The sequence below is a fragment of the Gracilinanus agilis genome, chromosome 1 (genome assembly GCF_016433145.1).
Source record: "Gracilinanus agilis isolate LMUSP501 chromosome 1, AgileGrace, whole genome shotgun sequence".
In the NCBI taxonomy this organism is placed as follows: Eukaryota; Metazoa; Chordata; class Mammalia; order Didelphimorphia; family Didelphidae; genus Gracilinanus; species Gracilinanus agilis.
The window spans coordinates 124,482,557-124,493,890 of record NC_058130.1 but is presented as its reverse complement, the minus strand read 5'-3'; positions in this window follow the sequence as shown (position 1 = coordinate 124,493,890).

The following is an 11,334-nucleotide window of genomic DNA, read 5'->3' as shown; positions in this document are numbered from 1 at the left end:
CTCAATGTAAACCCACTAATTAATATAAAAAAGAGATTATAAATATGTGGGCATACAAGAATCAACTTTCAAGTGAATGAAGGTCACCTTCTCTTTATGTTTAAGTCCAAGGTCTATATGAAATAGATGTGAAAATCCATCTACATATGTTCAGCTAGATAATTCTTAACAACCATCAATATGGCTAAGCCTAAAAATCAATTCGATATTAGTTCTCAAGAGTAATTGCTTCTGTTTATTCTTATATTTATATGTGTATAGTACATTTCCCTAGTGCTGAATTCCATAAGGTAAGAAAGTACTGAGTATTCAGAATTTCCTTCTTGAAACCAAATATCATTGGCATTCTGACCTGGGTAGGTGTCCAACAAAGAAGGTTATCTGGAGTTGTGTTTCAACTTACCAGCAAAGTGTTGGTTTGACTCTCCAAATTCCCTAGCCTCGGTCCCTGTTTACCCTTCTAGACTGTTGACTGGTATCCTGGGGTTTGCTTCATAAAGGGCAGGAAACAAAATCCTTTTGTTCTTGTCCTCAGCTTTGTGGTTTCGGTTGTGGCTGTTTTCTTGGTAGTACTAGTCAAATTAATTTAATAATTTTTTCCTTTTTTTTCAGCATCCTTTATCTTTTCATGTCCTTGAATTCTGTAAAGTATTGAACACCTAGGAATGTTCATGGTAATGATACAAGAGTCAGGGTTGGGTCCAAGAGTACAGAGTAAACAATATATAAATCAAATAGTTTTTGTTATATGTCTGCCTGTAAAATAACAGAGTACCAGGCAACTTCAAGGAATAAAAAGAATACAGTGCAATTTTATAGGCAGACATTTAACAAATACTATTGCCACACAGAAAATGTCAGTGACAAATGTATTATGATTAAAGAATTGATATCATTTTATTATTACCATATTTTTAAGACTATATCATATGGATCAAGTTACAGGCATATAAATAGAAAGGCTAGCATTTCTATCCATCACTAAGGTGCACTCCTCTCCAACCACAATTTAGTTCTACTTAACAAATATTTATTAATCTCGGTTTGCAAAGCACTGTGCTGGGAAGCAAGATGTACTAACAACAATAATACCTGGAATTTAATTGGTGCCTCACATACATTATTTCTTTCAAACCTCACAACCCTGTAAGGTAGGCATTATTAGTATCCCCATTTTGCTGCTGAAGAAACTGAGGCTCAGAGAGGTTAAGTGAATTGCTTGTGGTCATACATCTGAATACAGGTTGTACTGAATCCAAATCCAGCATTCTAACCACTACTGCTGCCTTTCTAAGAAAAAATGAAACAGAAATAAAACAGCCTCTGTTCCTGAAGAGCCTCTATTCCATTTTTGAAATAATATTTTATTTTCCCTCAATTACATGTAAAAACATTTTTTTAACATTTGTTTTTTTTTTAAATTTTGAGTTCCACACAGAAGAAATGATTGATCACATGGTTTGATGGGGATATGTTTGGGGATATTGACTTTAAATGATCACTCTATTGCAAATATTAATAATATTGAAATTGATTTTGAACAATGATACATGTAAAACCCAGTGGAATGGGAGGGGAAGGGAGGAGAGGGAAAGAACATGAATCATGTAACCATGGGAAAAAATTCTAAATTAATTAATTCAATTTTTTTTAAAACCCTTGTACTTCGGTGTATTGTCTCATAGGTGGAAGAGTGGTAAGGGTGGGCAATGGGGGTCAAGTGACTTGCCCAGGGTCACACAGCTGGGAAGTGGCTGAGGCCGGGTTTGAACCTAGGACCTCCTGTCTCTAGGCCTGACTCTCATTCCACTGAGCTACCCAGCTTAATTCAATTTTTTAAACAAATTTTTTTGTAGGCAATGGAGGTCAAGTGACTTGCCCAGGGTCACACAGCTGGGAAGTGTATGACGTCAGATTTGAACCTAGGACCTCCTATCTCTAGGCTTGGCTCTCAATCCACTGAGCTACCCAGCTTCCCCCTTTAAACAATTTTTTGAGTTCCAAATTCTCTCCCATTGTTTCACCTTTCTCCAGTTGCTGAGATGGCAAGCAATTTGATATAAATTATATATTTGCAGTCATGCAAAACATATTGGCATATTAGTCATGTTGTGAAAGAAAGCACAGACTCCCTCCCAAAAATGAAAAATGTAAAAAAGGAAAAAATAATATCTTCATTCAGAGTACATCAGTTCTTTCTCTGAAGGTAGATACCATTTTTCATCATGAATCCTAAGGAATAGTCTTAGAACACTGTTATTAATGCTCTCTGGTTCTGCTCACCTCACTTTGTATTGGTTCATTTAAGACTTTTCAAATGTTTCTGAAAGCATTATCATTTCTTATAGCACAATGTTATTCCATTACAATGACAAGCCACAACTTGTTCAGCCATTCCCAAATTGATGAAAATCTCTTCAATTTCCAATTCTTTGTGACCACAGAAAGAGCTGCAATAAATCTTTGTTCAAATAGGTCCTTTTTCTTAAAAAAAAAAAAAATCTCTTTTGGATACAGACTTAATAGTACTAAGGGTGTGCCAAGATTCATAGCCCTTGGGTCATGGTTGGTTCCAAATTGCTCTCCAGAATGGGTAGATCAGTTCACATCTCCTTTGACAATGCATTAATGTCCCAATTTTCTCAAATCACTTCTAACATTTGTAATTTTCCTTTTCTGTCATATTAGCCAACCAAGAGCTCCTATTCTAATTGATGTGGGGATAAAATATGTACACAATGAAGTAAAGACAAAGTAATTTGCAGAGAAAGAACACATTAACAGCTGAGGGGTCAGAGAAGGCTTCATAGAGAAGATGATATAAGGGGCCTCAGCTGAACCTTAAAGAAAAAGATTCTGAGAGGCAAAAGTGAGGGAAAAATAGTAAAGAAAGGTTGAAAATATTTTGCATCCATGGTAGTGTGCAAGATCTATGGATAGCCTGTATTTATTATTCCTTTTACTCTGTCTCTTACACTTAATTCCTTCTCAGTATTACTCTGAAACAAGCCTGATAACTCTGGATTTCTCTGAAGGTGGAAATGACATAGGGTAACTTAATTTCCTCTGGTACTGTTCTCAGTTGATTCCAATAAGTATTTGTAGAACACCTAATATGTGCCAGGTAGTGGAGTAGGCATTGTAGGGGGTTAAAAATGAAATAAGAGTAAGACATACAAGTTCATAATTTCAAGGAGTTTATAGTCTACAGAGAGAGAAGAATAAAATAAAGCAATTTGAGAGCAATGCAAAACAGTTTTGTGCTTAAGTGCAAAAATGGCTAATAAAGATAAGAGCTCTAGGAATTCAGAAAAACTGGAGATCAGTATGGGCTATAATAATTAAGGAAGGTTTCTTGGAAGAGGTAAAATTAAAATGGACCTGGAAGGATCTGAATGGATAGAGCAGAAGTGGACGGGTATTTCAGATGAAAGATAAGCAGAGGATGAGTAGAGAAGAGACAGGAGTAAGGAATGAAATGGGAACTTGTTCAGGGAACAAGCATAGCTTGAGTCAAGAGTTCATATTGGAGAGTAATAATAAACTTTTATTACTTTCCTTCTAAGCCTGGAAGAGCTGTATTCAATCCCAGCTCTTTCTGCAGGATCCTGGGCAAGTCCCTTAACTTCTCAGTTAAGCACCTAAGTGAGAGAGAGAGAGAGGTCATCTGCCTATCAATAGTATTGAAAGTTTCCTCCCCTGAGGGTACTCAATATCAGTGAATCCACAGATCCAGTCCCTAATCCCTATTAGTCAAATCTGGAGAAACAAAGAGATAAAAGATTTCTGCTTTTATAGCTTACTGATCTAATTAGAGTGGAGAGAATTAGTGGAAAACTATTGTGTTTTCTAATTTCTAAATTCTAAAACTAATTAGTGGCTAGAGTAGTAGGTTGTAACTGTAGGATAGTGGGGAAAATGTTTTGGAGATCTGCCTAATAAATATTTGTTGATTGGTTAATTTGGAACTGTCTGGTAAATCATCTTAGGAAGATCAAATTTGTTTTATTTTAGTTTTAAGTATTTTTCATTGAATTTCGATTCTTTTAAAATGAAGAATGCATGTATGATGTGTTAATGCTAGCCCTAACTATGCTGCAAAAGAAATTTCATTGTTGAAATGAAATTTAATGTAAAAACATCTAAAGTGATTACTTCTATTGTTTAATGCCAAATCAGGAAACAAAAGCAGTGTTTTATCCTCTCATTGATTAAAAGTAATAATGAATTTCTGCCCTCCAAACTCAGTTAAAGTTAAACTTGGTCATGTCTAATTCCTTTTTGAAGAGCTGATAAACAGCTCAACTAAAACTCAGAAAATTCTTTGTTATATTGTGATTCTCTTTCTTGTTGCTTTCTCCCCAACTCAACCTCAACCTTTTATCTGCTGAGACCAGACCCATTTTAAAGGTATAAAAACCACTGTTCAAAAAAAAAAAAAAAGCAATCTAGAAGAGAGAGAACATAAGAATCTCATGTCCACACAATAGGAAAGTCTGTGTTTTATAATACAGAGTTTTAATCTATGCATTTGAATGACACTTGGCATAGAGAAAGAAGGCATAGGAAAAAATAGGGAAAGAAAAAAATTGAGAGGAAATATTGCTATAGAGCAGTGGTCCCCTAAGTGAGGGGTGAACCCATTCCGTCTCCCCCAATGGACTATAGATGATCCTTAGGAGACAGGAGCATAACTAAGGAATAATCAATTAGGAGGTAAGAAGATAGGTCTATTTGTAATGCAACTGGACCATCCCACTTCATCTTTAAGGAGCAATTCTCCCCCTCCTACATACTCACTGACTGCTTTCCTTCCATGGCTGTACAAATCCCTTACTTCTGATCTTCTACATCTGGTGCTGGTCTCCAATGGTTACAAACTAACCAAGACCTGGGTACCTGTACCAGCAGCCATGATATTCCTCTCATTTGGTATACTCACATTCCCCACTGCCATCCCTTTATGGCTGTCCCAGCCAGACCTGGAGAGACAGGTTCTGTTATCTGGAGTTTCCCTGATAAGAACCTCAAATACCATTTTTGTTGTTTTCAGGGACTAAGTGAGCTTCATAGAATGAGTGGGCCAGATTAAATGGCAATCTCCTTTTCAGATCTTGATACATTGTCTTTGGTCCTAAACCCACCCCTCTTTTTTTGTAATTTTTGTAATTGCCAAAGGCGAAACTGTTTTTCCAGTCTCTCAGACTCATCACTCAAAGGAAATTGCCCTCTTCAGAGTTATCTGTGATCTCTTAATTTCCAAATCTGATGGTTTTTTTTCTCAATCCTCATCTTTCTTGAACTCTCCGCAGGATATACTTACTCTTGACTACCTTTTCTTCCTTAATATTTATTCCCTCCTTTTTTGATCAGTAAAAATAGTTTGTGTGTGTCACTTATTAAAACAAAATTAATTTTAACACAAATTTGGAAACAGACTTTTCTAACTTGTTAATGAAAAATATGAGTGGCTCTTGAGTCCATTGTTAAAAAATATTAAAACCCAATGTGTTCTGACAAGTTTTGAAGCACAACTGAATGACAGCAGGGAGGATGGAAATTTACTAGTAAAAATTCAACCTAAAAACCCGGGGTTCAAGTAAGAAAAATAAGTGCATGATTTAATGAGTGTAAATAATGATATTCTTCTTCTGTTTGGACCTATATAATTTTGAGAGGTATCCTTTTCAATCTATGGACAACTATTAAAACAAGGCATTGAAATAAATCCACTTAGAACCAGACCTTTTAATTGAAGCATCACAAAGTGTTAAACCAAGATTTCTTTTTTACTCTTACCTTTCATCTTAGAATCAATACTATGTATTGGTTCCAAGGCAGAAAGAGTGGTAAGGGCTAGGTGATGGGGGTTAAGTGACTTGCCTAGGGTCACACAGCTAGGAAGTATCTGAGGTCAAATTTGAACCCAGGACCTTCCATCTCTGGGCCTGGTTCTCAGTCCATTGAGCTAATTAACTGCCCTCAAAACCAAGATTGTTTTTTAAGCCTGTTGAATAATATTGCTCTTATTACAGCTAATATTCCCCTAAAAGCAAGGAGTTTTATATCACTAATAAAATGTATTCACCATTCATTTATTTTTAATTTCTTTTTTTACACAGGTTTTATAATGCATATAATTATTAATATAGTAGTACATGTTTATAATTGATAAATCCCATTTGGAGTTTTCTTGGCAAAGCTACTAGAGTGGTTTACCATTTCCTTCTCCAGTTCATTTTACAGATAAGGTACTGAGGCAAATAGGGTTAAGTGACTTGCTGAGGGCCACACAGCTATTAAGTATGTGAGGCCAGATTAGAACTAATGAATATGAGCCTTTCTTACTCTAGGCCAAGCATTCTATCCACTGCACCACCTGGCTGTCCAATTAATAAATATACATAATTTAAATATTATTATATGATATACACGTATTATATAAATAAATAAGCATACAAAATATACATTAAAATAAAAATATATAAATTGAGAGTGTATATTAATATTTTTTCTTACTGATGTGTTATATAATTAAAATAAATTTAGAGAAAATCACTATAGGGCTTTAACAGCTGACCTGGAAACATTTAGTGGAATATATACATACTATCAAGGAATTATTGAAATACAAATTGACATGTTTGGAAAAGACATTAAATCTCAATTCTTATCTTCTCTAGAAAACTGAAATAGGGATGTTAGTCTACCCTGACATTTAACTTTCTTTGATCCCTTCATTCATTGACTCCACTAAGTAAATTTGTCCCTTTACTAATAATCATATATTTTTGCCTTTTAGTGCATAAATGATTACACCTAAACCTTCTGTTAATTTAAGTTGAAACCTCTCTACAATTTCTCTTGAAACCGGTTCAATTCTTGTTTATGTCTTTGATTCTTCATTGAGAATCCATCCAACAAGCTAAATGCCTCCTATCATTTCTAATTATAGCTCAGGAGTATCAATATAATACTTCACAGATATGTTATACCTTGGTTCCTACTCTAGAGAAGAATGCCAACAACACATGAGTGAGAATTAGCAGAAAAAGACAGCATAAAGAAAATACATGATAGGAAAAAGATATAGGCTGGTCAGATAGGGATAAAAAAATAGGATGGCTTGCTGTATTAGTAATCTGGAGACATTAAAAAGCAAAAACAAAAACAGAGAATTTCCAGTGTATTAGCTTCTTGGTGGAGGATTTATGGAAGGGCATTTGTTAGAACTGCACAGAAAAGGAAGGCATGAAAAAACTTTGATCACCTCAGGTAAAGGGAATATGCATGCTGATGAGATCACAAAGCTGAAACGCATTTCTCAGACTATTTACTTTTTTTGGTCTCTGATTTTCTCGACATGACCAGACCATCTCCTTTTCCATCATGACTGTCTTCAATCATATTTTATGAATACTCCTTGTTCAAAAATCATCTCTGGCAATATGTTGCATCCTTTTCATGTTGACCATTCTTCTTTCTATTGCCCTCTTAGTAACATAATTTATTTTTTTCTAAGATTATATCATTCCAAGATTCAGAAAAATCCACCAGGAGAATATTGTTATAGACCGGATTTTCTTGTAGTAGTGAACAGGTGGGATTATTAAAAGCACTTTTTTTCCCAGATGAAGTAGTTATTTCAAAATTAGCTTTTTATTTATTGACTGTTTAGAGCAGAAGTTTTTAGCTTTTTTTTTCTGTCATAGGTCTCTCTGACAACCTGATGAAGTGCATGGTCCCTTCTCAGAATAATGTTTTTATACGCATTTTTAAAAATACACAATATTCCAAAGGAAAACAATAATTTTTAATCAGTTATCAAATTAGAAACAACAATAAATTAACAGACCTCAGGTTAAGAACTTCTGAGTTAGAATGAAGGACAAAAGTAAACACCATTTTAGAAGGATAAAGATGAAAGGAATATCATGTTGTGATTAGCTTCAACCTGACTAATTAAAATAAACTGATGACAAAATGGGAAATAGAAATGAAAACATTAACTCTGATTTTATTAATCTGCTTCATATTTTTTGATATTCCATTCCTTATATAAAGGGGAAATTTTAAACAGGAGAAGAAGGTAGGATGGGAAGAAGCCTGTTCTGGCAGAGCATAATCTTATTCTAATGCCTCATTTTTGTATGAAGGTAATTCTTGGATGCAGTGTCAGAAGTATGTAAATTATAGTAGGTCTGTCATCTGTGTGTGCACCAGCATGGATGCATTTGAAGAAACTCATCACAACACTTGATAACTTAGTGATAAACCTTGGAATTTGAAGCATTACTGAGTAAAGTGAAGAAATTTTAGATATATTGAGGCTTTCCAAATATCCCTAAAATCATATCGCTCATTGAGTAGGACTGCTTCGGGCTATTCACCTGCTAGTTTAGATTTGGTTTTAGAGCAAAATGAAGCACTCAGGCCATTAAAAAGTTAACAAAAAGGGGGCAGCTGGGTAGCTCAGTGGATTGAGAGTCAGGCCTAGAGACTGGAGGTCCTAGGTTCAAATCTGACCTCAGACACTTCCCAGCTGTGTGACCCTGGGCAAGTCACTTGACCCCCGTTGCCTACCCTTACCACCCTTCTGCCTTGGAGCCAATACACAGTATTGACTTCAAGACGGAAGGTAAGGGTTTAAAAAAAAAAAAAGTTAACAAAAAGAGGTTCTGTCTGCCATAGCTTGGAAATTACATTCAATAAAAATAGTACTTTGCTTAAGTAAAGTCAATTCCTCTCTCTGGTTAGCAGGGCAGAGCATGGTGAATGAGGGGTCCTGAGACATTTTTGAACCTTAGTCCCTTGGGCCAATCAAGTCTGAGGTAGGTTTATTGCTTTTCAGGAAAAGTAACCAAATTAGCCTAATCCATGTGGTGGGGGAAGGAAGAACATTAGTAAACAGCTACCATCAGAATAACACTTTAAGTTTACAAAAATCTTTCCCCTAGCTGCCTAATAGTAAAAGTACACCCTTGCTCCTTTCCCTTGAGCAATTAATTAATCTACTGCACAGGAATACATTATTTTCCATTCTTATTTATATAACTTTTCCTGTCTTACATGTCCCCAATTATTTCATTTATGCCATATATTAAATATAAGCCGTGGTTAGCAATATATGTCCATTGTCCATCTTTTTATTGCCTTTTTGCAACTCACCCATGTTGTTTTTTTGCCACCACAAAGAGCGCAGCTATAAATATTTTTGCACACATCTTTTTCCTTATGATCTCTTTGGGAGATAAACCAAGCAATGGTATGGCTGGATCAAAGGGCAGGCATTCTTTTATAGCCCTTTGAGCATAGTTCCAAATTGCCATCCAAAATGTTTGGATCAATTCACAACTCCACCAGCAATGCATTAATGTCCCAATTTTGCCACATCCCCTCCAACATTCATTACTCTCCCCTGCTGTCATTTTAGCCAAACTGCTAGGTGCAAAGTGGTACTTCAGAGTTGTTTTGATTTGCATTTCTCTAATTATTAAAGATCTTAAAGTGAATTTAAACTATTTTGAGAATTTTTAAATGTTGTGATGCTCTTAGATAGAGAAATGTGTCTGGGCTGGGCTAAAAAAATAAGACCTTGGAATCATTGTCCAGAAAGGAAGCATAGAAAGATTTGGAGTTGGAACTATATTTGGAGTAGGAACACACGGGGTCCAGGTTTTGCTAATGTGATAGGAGCAACATTCAGAATTCTTCCCACAGACAAGTTAGGCTAGTTTTCCCTGAAAAGCTATTGAGATATTTCCTGAGACTTGGTTAGAACTAACATTCAGGGGACAAAAGATTCATATTTTTCTTAGGCTTAAGTACAAAGCAGCACCAAGGTCTCTATGATGCTTGTGGATGGATGACTTAGATTTTGTTCAGTTAAATCAACTCAAGGTGTCCTTAATGCCTATTTTGGCTGAATATTTTTCTCTTGTCTAGTAAATCTTTTTTGTTAACTGTTGAATGACCCATGAGTATCTCATTTTGTTCTAATATCAAACCTGAATGGAGCAAAAAATAGTGATGAAACCTGTGGCCTAGAGTTGTTACCCTTAACACGTGAGTTTTCCTCCTTCATATGCTTCCCTGCTAGGTTTCCTTAGGTGTGGGCCCTCTCTTCACCAGAACTATTGAGAACAATGATGGAAAAGTAAGATCCAGGTTAACATGTATAATATGTGTTATTATTTATGGTTTTTCTTTCCTTATCTATTATTTCCTCCACTTTATTATTATTATTAATTTTATTTTTTAGAGAAAACGTTTTTCCATGGTTACATAATTCATGTTCTTATTCTTTCTCCCCACCCCCCTCCCAGCCAATGCGCATTTCCACTGGTTCTCCACTTAATTATTAAGTAAATGGTTATGGTTAAATTCCAACTGTAATAGTAAGAAGTTGATTGCATAAATATCAAACATTATGTAGATATGTTACCTTGCAAAGGGCTAGTTGCAGAAACAGAAAACACACTGGATGGGGACTCAGAGCAATAGAGGTGAGTAGAAATGTATTTCCCCTCAATAGGTTTACTCCTAGGGCCCTGGGAGAGTTTGAATGCAACTACATGGTGGTACTTTCTTTCTGGGACCTTAGCCCTGGAAGAGTGACAGCAGATGACATGACTAAGTAGGAGGTGTGAAATTCTATACACTGTGGGTTTTCACTCTATCTCACTGTCTAAACCTTACATGCAACATATTTACAGGAGTTAAGCTACCTATTATTTAGGCAAAAGAGAATATGATTTAAAAAAGAATATTTGACTTAGAGCTAGAAGACTTGAATTTGACTCCTGACTAGCTGGGTCATTGTAAGGCTCAAGGTATTAAAGTAAGTCTTCATGAACTGAGTATTGCTTTCTCTATAACATATTATTACATGGCCATTTTAACCCAAACTGATTATCTCCCTCCTTTGAACTCCTATAGACCATTATAGTCAGTTCCACAAAAGTTATTTGTTATTTTGGTTGTTGGAAATGTTACTCCAACCTCCAAGGGATTTTGTTTCATGTGTTAAGAGTTGATTTTAAAAAATTCCTGAAGGGCCTAGCACATAGTACTGGGAACAACATAGTCCATGCGCAACAAATACTTGTTTGGCTCTCCTAATAGAATGATAGAGAATCAAAGGACTTAATTTTACAGATAAGCTAACAGAACAAGAGAAATTTCTCCTCTCCATATGTAGGTAGCATTATTGTACAACTCTAGCTAAGTAAGCAAGAAGAACAAAGAATATCAATTTAACCAATAGCATAGATAGATAATGGGAGAGAGAGAGAGAGAGAGAGAGAGAGAGAGAGAGAGAGAGAGAGAGAGAGA